An 8,947-nucleotide genomic window follows, 5' to 3' on the forward strand; every position below is an offset into this window, starting at 1 on the left:
CAGGAGAATGTTGTGAACCTGGGAGGTGGAGCTTGCAGTGAGCCGAGATTGCGCCACTGCACTCCAGCCTGGGTGACAGAGCAAGACTTCCATCTCACACACACACACACAAAAAAAAAAGTTCAGTATTCGTAATAACTTGTGGAATAAACAAATAACTTTAATTCATCTCCCTCATTTTACAGATGAGAAAACTGAGGCCCCCAGAAGGGTAAATGTATTGCTCAAAGTCACCAAAGCTAGTGTACACCTAGTCAAGGCTTCCTACTTCCTTACAAAACCATACTCAATGTGGAAGTCCTTCTCAGCATTCCCCGAGGCAGCTCATTATTTTATTATCTCACAACCATTTAAGTGGCGTTTGTCATTGTTTGGTTGATGGGATGAAGTATCTTTGAATGAATATAGTTGAATGAATAAAGGGAGTGGTTAAAATCTTCCTTGAGGCCTAGAGGGATTTACTTATTGGAAATACACCACATGTCTTTTCAAGGCACATCCAAGGAATCTGGTCCTGTAACGTTATTCTAGCCAGTTTGCCAACATCTCATTGTTCTCTCCTCTTGTGGTACTGTGGTCTCATTTTCTTTAAAACTCAGAAAATCAGGAAGAAACACAAACACACACATATTAGTTATCTACCCATAGTCACTATGGATTTTTCCAGACTCCCTAGGAATAAAGAAATTAATGAACTTTCAACTGAATAGGACAGAGGCTTTTAAAACCTTACCAACTACTATCCTTAAAGAAAAATGGAAACATCTCCCCCAAAGGTTATTGTCAGTTATGGAATTCAACTTAAGGAGGAAGGTGGTGACATGCTTCTCTTTCCCACTGGACCCAAATTTCAAAGCTTCAAATGTGTGGTAAATCTAACCAAAGATAAAGATTTGCAGGTGTTTTTTGCATAAAAGCAAGAAGGGCAGATGCATCTGAAACGTGCTTCTAACCAAATACGACATCTGCAATCCATTAGGGGTGTCCTGATGAAGGAAAGTGAGAGGAGAGGTTCAGGCAGAAAGCTTGCTCTGCACAAACACCAGTCTGAGGATGTGTCCAACCCTCTGTCAGAATCTCAGGACACCAAGGTCCTAAGAAAGGTGACCTTTCCAGGGGAAACTTACATTTCTGCCAAATAACCCAGTTGCTCTTCTTTCTTGCCTTCTATCAAGTTATCTTTGAAATGTCAGTGCCTTCTCTTTACTCAAGTACGCCTACATGTTTTAGTATTTAAGACTTGGCAGCCACCTCAGATAAAGAGAACACTCCCTGCTTTGAGTGTGCGGACCTTCCTTTCCCAACACTCACGGAGAGCGATCTGTGTCCTGATTCAGCTACTTACACTCCCACAGAACAAAGTAGAATTGTCACCACGAACATTACTTGCAGGTTACTCAGTGGTTGTTATACGCCTGTCCTGGACTCCCAAGAAAAACCACTAACTTTTATTAAAGTGTTTGTAGCAAAGTCTGTTGCAAAACATCCATGATTGTGAAAATGACTCCAAGGTATGTGATTCTTAGAACGGACGTTCAGAAGGACACTCAATTTTGTTCATATATAGGATCCATGGTCAGGGCTTGCTTCAGACCTCCCTTTGCAAGTCTTACATAGAGCTTCAGCAACTGGGCTCAAATTAAACATAACGTGTAATTGGAGTGCTCCTTAAATGAATTCTCTCAATGATAATACCAAGTCTGTTTCCTGTATAATGTCTCTTACTTGCTTACTGGCCTTTTGATAAACCATTAGAGCTGGAGCATTTTGTTAATTACTAAACACCTGGTGACAGACAAAACTGGCCTGTTAAAACTTGTGCTGTAATTTGAGGATTAAAAGCCACACCTCTGGAAAACATCAGTATCAAAACTGATTTGGTGTTGGAGACAAGGTTTAGAAGCCACAGTTTGACAAAGTAGATTTCCAAGCACAATTAGCAATTACATTTTTAGAAGTCTTCTATTAACACCATTTACAAGAAGGTACTTTTAAGGAGCTACAAGTCAGGAATATGTGTTTAAATTTCTTCATTTATACATGTATAGGTAAAGTCCACATTTAAGAAGCACCTACAGTGTACAGATGAGCACTGTGCTAGATACAGCAAAAATCAGCAGTCCTGGGCCGGGTGCGGTGGCTCATGCCTATAATCCCAGCACTTTGGGAGGCTGAAGCGGGCAGATCACTTGAGGCCAGGAGTTAAAGATCAGCCTGGGCAACATGGTGAAACCCCATCTCTACTAAAAACACAACAATTAGCTGAGTGTGGTGGCACACACCTGTAATCCCAGTTATGTGGGAGGCTGAGGCATAAGAATCTCTTAAACCCAGGGGGCAGAGGTTGCAGTGAGCCAAGATCACACCACTGCACTCCAGCCTGGGTGACAGAGCAAGACTCTGTCTCAAAAAAAAAAAAAAAAAGCCAGGAACAGTGGCTCATGCCTGTAATCCCAGCACCCAACACTTTGGGAGGCTGAGGCGGGCAGATCACAAGGTCAGGAGCTCAAGACCAGCCGGGCCAACATAGTGAAACACCATCTCTACTAAAAATATAAAAATTGGCCAGTTGTGGTGGTTGGCGCATAAAATCCCAGTTACTCCAGAGGCTGAGGCAGAATTACTTGAACCTGGGACGCGGAGGTTGCAGTCAGTCCAGATGGCACCACTGCACTCTAGCCTGGGTGACAGAGCAAGACTCTGTCTCGGAAAAGAAAAAAAACAACAACAACAACACAGTCCCTAACCTCCTAATCTCGTAACCCAATGAAGAAAATGTTATTAAAAAAATCAAAGTATGTGGTCAGTGCATTTCTGGAAAATATTTTACTTAATATTAAGGAAAAAAATAATGATTACAACATCAATGTACTTTGATTGGAAAAATCTCTTCACTTGACCCAGGGTTTGTGGATTGAAGGTCTGTGTCAGGAGGTTTTCTCCTAATCCTCCATCACCAGTGTCATCTAAAAGTGCAAATAATGAACAAAGACTGTCATGACAGAGAACAGTTGGTATTTCACTTGTCCTTCAGCCAGAATAATCTTCCAGTAAAACCTAATGTAAGTTTCTATATCAGTTGAGAAGCTTTCTCTCAAAAATAAGAAAAAAACCCATCTCAAACTGGCTTAAATGACAAAAGTGATTTAATTTTTCACAGATCCATAAAGGTCAAAGGCTTCAGGCGTGAATCAGAGCTCCAGCTGAATTTCTCTACAATTCTTTCAGCTCTCATCTCTACATGTCAGCTCTATTCCCAGTCTGATTTCACTTTATTATTCACAAGATGCCAGAAACAACAGGGATTACATGTTTTCCTTCTTCACCCCTATGGGGAAAAAAGAAGAACTCGGCAATTCATGCCCATCAAACAAAAGTTCTGAGCTTTAAGTTGATTGGACCACCTGGAACCGATTCCTGTGCCCAGGAAAATACCTTGGTGCTGATTGGTTTAGGCATGGGTCACCTGAGCCAATCACCTATGGGACTGGGGTTGACTGCCCAGAGAACATGGCTGTTACACTGTGGAGAAGGAGTGAATGGAAGGGTGAAGAGGCCGTCACACATCATACTGCCTGCTATAATCTTTTTTCATGCACAGCTTAGATTGCTAATTAATTTTTTTATTCAATATCAGACATAAACTCTATAAAGGGGAATCTGTTTTCTATAAAATTCCTAAGTCAGACATTTAAAGATGGTTTTACTTTTTCAAAAACATAACAAAACGGGTAACTCAAATTTTATTTTTTTTACAGAGTTCTCTCTTCCCTTAAGAATATATAAAAATTATCTCCCTAAAAATGTTTTTACCATTTGATATCAGTGAGTGAGAATGATTCAAAATTTGTCCTATAGCCCATCTTCCCTAACCCTTTTATTCTCAGTTTCCAAAAGCAATATGACCTAACCAAATATACTCTCCTTCACCTTGGATAATGGATCATTAAATCTGCAGAAGACACCATGTTCCAAGGCATAATGAACTTTAAAAGTTTTCTGAGATACGTTCACCAGCCTCCCAAAACCCATCTAAGCAGGACCTGTCCTGTCCTCATGAAACTCACCCCAAATTCACCAACTCAATCTGTAAAGTGCCTAGTTTAAGGGATTTTCAACAACTAAGTATTTCTTCCACATGTGTAGTACTAAACCAGGGATATCCAATCTTTTGGCTTCCCTGGACCACATTGGAAGAAGAACTGTCTTGAGCCACACATCAAATACACTAACTCTAATGACAGCTGATGAGCAAAAACACAAAACAAAACAAAAAACTCATAATGTTTTAAGACAGTTTATGAATTTGTGTTGGGCTGCATTCAAAGCTGTCCTGGACCACATGTGGCCCACAGAACTTAGACTGGACAAGCTTGTTACTAAACAAAGTGTCCAGGGATAAGTTCACCTGCAGTATTTTCTTCCTACTGCCTTGGTGATGAAAGAATGAGTTGTCTGGAAGGCAAGCCACCGCCTTCTTGTGACTGTTGTTGACTGGTTAAAGGCCATGGACAACAGCCTAAATGAGAAGCTAACCTCACACACCCCAGACATACCAAAACAATGGTAGCCAAACTTGCAATATTTATTCCAAGCATTCCACTTGAAAAAAATCACTGTAAGCCTTCAACTCATCTGTTTCAGAAATGAGAATTTTCTGGTTGCAGAAGGTGCCACTGAGGCTCACAAGTTGCACCACTGGCAGCCACATTCAGGCAAGCAGTTAGAATCAGGCCTGCGTTTGTTTTCACTTAGGAATTTACCATTGTATTTATAACTTCCTTACTGACACCAACTCCCACCACCCCCTTGAGATTTAGCAATCTTTGGCAAAACCCAAAATGCCAGGCACAGTGCATTTGACTCTGAGTAGAAGGACCTGCAGGGTATTTTGCTCCCTTCAACCCCAGGCCTTGTGTGAGAGATTGAGGAACAGGGACAATTTTTTGCCACCAAAACCCAGGGCCACATTTGGGATGGCCTCATCTCCTCTCCCTCAAAAGAGAGCAGCCCTGAAGAGGGGAAATTGTGACACCTGTGCCAGGTTTGTGGCAGGCTAGCCTGCCCCCAAGCAGACAGCTGCGTGGGGGGGCCAGTTTGGCCCAAGTGCTGCTTAGTCAGGCTTTAACACCGAGCCAAGTTGCAGATGTGCCCAGACCTGCCGCCACCAGGTGTCTGTCTCTGGGCCGGGAGGTGATGGCACAAATGTGACTCTTGCCTCCTGCTGTTTCCTGACACCTCAGAGGAATGTGGAGGACTCAGGAGAGGACACTGCAGAAGGCCACTGACAGGGCCACTGCTCTTTGCCCACCCTGCTATTTCAAAAGCCTTTACCTGCCCTGCCCCTTTGGCCCTCACCCTGTTTTTCTGCCAACAGCCCCAGGGCTGGCTCCTCCTCCAGGCCGCTGGTGGGCTCAAGTGAGAGGCGGCTACCTCCTCAGGCAGATTACCTGCTTGCCTGACCTGCTGTAGTATCAAGATGTTCCCATTGTTAGTGCCCAAACCTCCATAGCTAAAAGGTGTGGTTTTTTTTTCTAATATGATTTCCATGATTAAAAATATTCTTTAAAATTTTTTTCAAGCTCATCTGTCCCCACTGGGGAAAAACTTCTTGTGAGAATTAGTTTCCTAAGAAGAGGCTATTCTGTATTTAACAGAATTATTTATCGACAACTGGAGGGGGTCTTCTATGGTGTAAATATTAGAAAGGTTTACCTGCCCGTTTGCGGACTTCAGATCCAACACAAAAAGGTTGTCTAATCTCAGAGTGTTTTTCGAGAATTTCATTTAAAACTTAGGGAGGTTATAAGCTGTTCTCCATCAGGAGTGATGGTCATGCTACAAATATTTATTGCACATCTATTATGTGCTACAATCCCAGGCCTCAAGAAGACATCACTATATAGCAGAGTGTGGAAATGAATAGCACATTGGCCAGATTCAGCTCGCAAACATTTTCTTTGACTCATACCATACTTATCAAAAATGCGAATTAGTTGCCAACTTTTAAACATCAGAACATTTACAGCTTCTCTTGAAAACTCAAGAAATCGGGCAAAACTGAGCCCACGTTCCTGGCTGATGACAAGTAGAGTAACTACTGCCCACTTCAGATAGGCACCGGCTCTGGGTTCACATGGCCCCCCACCTCTCTGCTTTCCCCTGACTCAGCCTGCTCAGCCCCTCAGCATTTGTCACTGATTCTCAGGATGGGGACTGACAACACATTCACCCTAGGAAATGCCTCAGTCAGAGACACAGCAACCCAACCAAGCCCTGCATCTCAGAAGAGCTGATTCTTACCTCCTTATCATCAGGTCACAAAGATTTCATTATTTTGTATCTTCTCAATCTCCCAATTTTTAATAAAGTTTCTTTTAGTCCTTGATAATGTAAAGTTAGGGAAGACAATCTGTTTTTATCACTTGCCAAGACAAGGAACTTGCCACAAAAGAAAATGGCAAGGTTGAAACATAGAAGCAAAACGCGAGGACTTTGCAAGAGCAGGATGGGCTCTCAGAAATGCTCTCATTTGCCAGATGAAAAAGCTGAGGTCTACAGGAGGGAAAGGGCCATGCTAGACCCCACTGGTAACCGGGAGGAAAATAGGAAGATGGTCTGGGTAGTCTTTACCCAGCCAGTACCACACTCCTGTCTACAGGCACAGGTGGTTTCTCTGTTCCTGTTTCTACTTACATTTCCAAGGAATGGCAGAGAAGCCCATCAGACCTGAGAAATAAATTTGAGGACTGATTTCAGAGGTCATATGGTACTATCAGGTACATGATTTAAAATGAACCTGCAAAAGATTAATTAGTAATTTTTATCTCGACCTACTGATTCTCTCTATATGGGTCCAAATCATCATATTTGAAAAAAGTGTATCTGTCCATCCCAACGGTACATGTTGGAAGAGGCAGCTTGTTTTCATGTTTTCAAATTATATACTGCCAAAATCCTTCTTGTGTTTGTAGCTAGGAACAGAGTTGATCCTGATATTTGTTGCTAGCAGAAAGTTTTACTAAAACACATATAATTGCAATAATAAAACACATATAATTTAGTTGCAATTAATACAAAGATAATGATCAAAACCTTCAACTGAACAGATTAAAGTTATTTAAGTGGACCACCGCCTGGGACATAGACATTGTGGTGTGTTTATAATAAGCATAGGTGGCATTTAGTAATATTGTAATCAAGGATCTCTCTTGGTTACAATATTATTGTAGGTAAGAAATTTAAGTTAATCCAAAAATTGGTTTTAGATGCAGCAGAAAGGAAAGGGGGAGAAGGTCTGCAGAACAGAGACTGTTTTATTTAGTCCTACCAATCTGGCCTGAGACAGGCTTTCATATCTGCTTTTATAGATGAGGAAAGCGGGGCCAAGAAAGCTGACTTTCTCAGACAATTTCCAGTTGCTAGGAATGAGCTATCCCCGGGTCACTCTGACTTCAAAACCAGAGGTTTGTCTGCTACCGTATCTCATAGCACAGAAGCCACTAAGATGAGTAATGACCAAAGGAGTTAAGACAAGCACACAACACAACTAGGCTACAGAATGCAACAGGCACGATGAAAGAGGCAAAAAAAAAAAAAGTGTTTGGGGGTCACAACAGGGCAAAAGCACATCGCACATGGAGTGGAGGCTTGGTGGATCGGGGAAGGTTTTTGAGATGTGGTGACATTCCAGAAAGTCCTTGAAAGATGCACTGTGTTACAACAAACAGAGAAGGAGGCGCTAGAAGAAAGGCATAAATACCGGGGCATGGAGGAATGAGAGGTAAGCAGCTTAGATGCAGAATCAATCAAGCAAAGCTATATCATGAAGTCAGCTACATGAAAAAAACAAAATGGATCTCCCCCCAGGGCAAGGTCCATCACGTGAGGCCAGGAGACTTCATGCCTGGTACAAGGAAAGGCGCCACACATCAGGCCCAGGGCACTCGCCTGCGTGTCCACCCCAGGAGAGGCAGTAGGACCCGCTGGACCCCAGGACGCCCAGACACCCACACTTTCTTCGTCGTGCACCCTGTTCCCTCCTTTCCCTCCTCTTCCCCTCAGAAGCCTTCCACCTGCCTGTGCCTTCCATAGCCACAACCAGGCACACTCTGGGTGGCTGAGGGCAACTCACTTCATCTTCCTTTTCCTCTCAGAGAGGGAAGGAAGAGCTTTGTTTCCTTTTCAAGGATCCCCACCAGCAGCAAGGCAGGTGGAAGAAACTGGGGGAAGAGGAAGCAGGACCCCGACCCCCTCCCAGTCTAGCCTTTAGAGACTCCTTTTAAGGAGCAGAAGAGGCTGGGAGAGCCTGCCCTGCCCTGGGGCAGCAGAAACCCGGGCGCCGCTGTAGCAGCTGTGGGCGATCTCCGTCAGCTCCTGGGCTCCAGGATCCTGCGGCCTCAGCCCCTCCGCCTCTGCTCTCGGGGCCACCACCGCCAGTTGGCCTCTCCAGGGTACTTCATTTCATTCCGTCCCTAGCATCCAATAAGACGCGAAAAACTTAATCCCCATATTACAACTGAAGCCACTGAGGCCCAGAGAGCAAAGCCATTTGTCCTGGGAAAGTGGTCAAGCTGGGACTTTTCTCTTTAGACCACCCAAGGGAAGGTGTGTGTGTGAGGGGCTGGGGGGAGGGCTTGTTTGAGTTCTTAAGAAAACCTGGCGACCCCCTTTTTCCACCTCCCGGGACGCTCGTCCCGCACTTTCTCGGGAATGAGGTTTCTGCAGGCGAGGGCGGCGCTGCCTTCTTCCTCGGCGACAGTGAGACCCCGATGGCGCCCCAGGGTAGGAGGGGAGGCCGAATCATCTGAGAAGAGCGCCAGAGAACTTCAGAGCGTTTCGCCCTTCCCCGGGAGAGGCAAACACCGACACGTCTGTGTCTTTTACCAACAAGTGCCTTCAAGCCCGGCGGGGGCAGACACCTCCGCGCCGGCCGCCGGCTAGGTCT

This window comes from Mandrillus leucophaeus, unplaced genomic scaffold (assembly GCF_000951045.1).
Source record: "Mandrillus leucophaeus isolate KB7577 unplaced genomic scaffold, Mleu.le_1.0 Scaffold639, whole genome shotgun sequence".
Taxonomy (NCBI): domain Eukaryota; kingdom Metazoa; phylum Chordata; class Mammalia; order Primates; family Cercopithecidae; genus Mandrillus; species Mandrillus leucophaeus.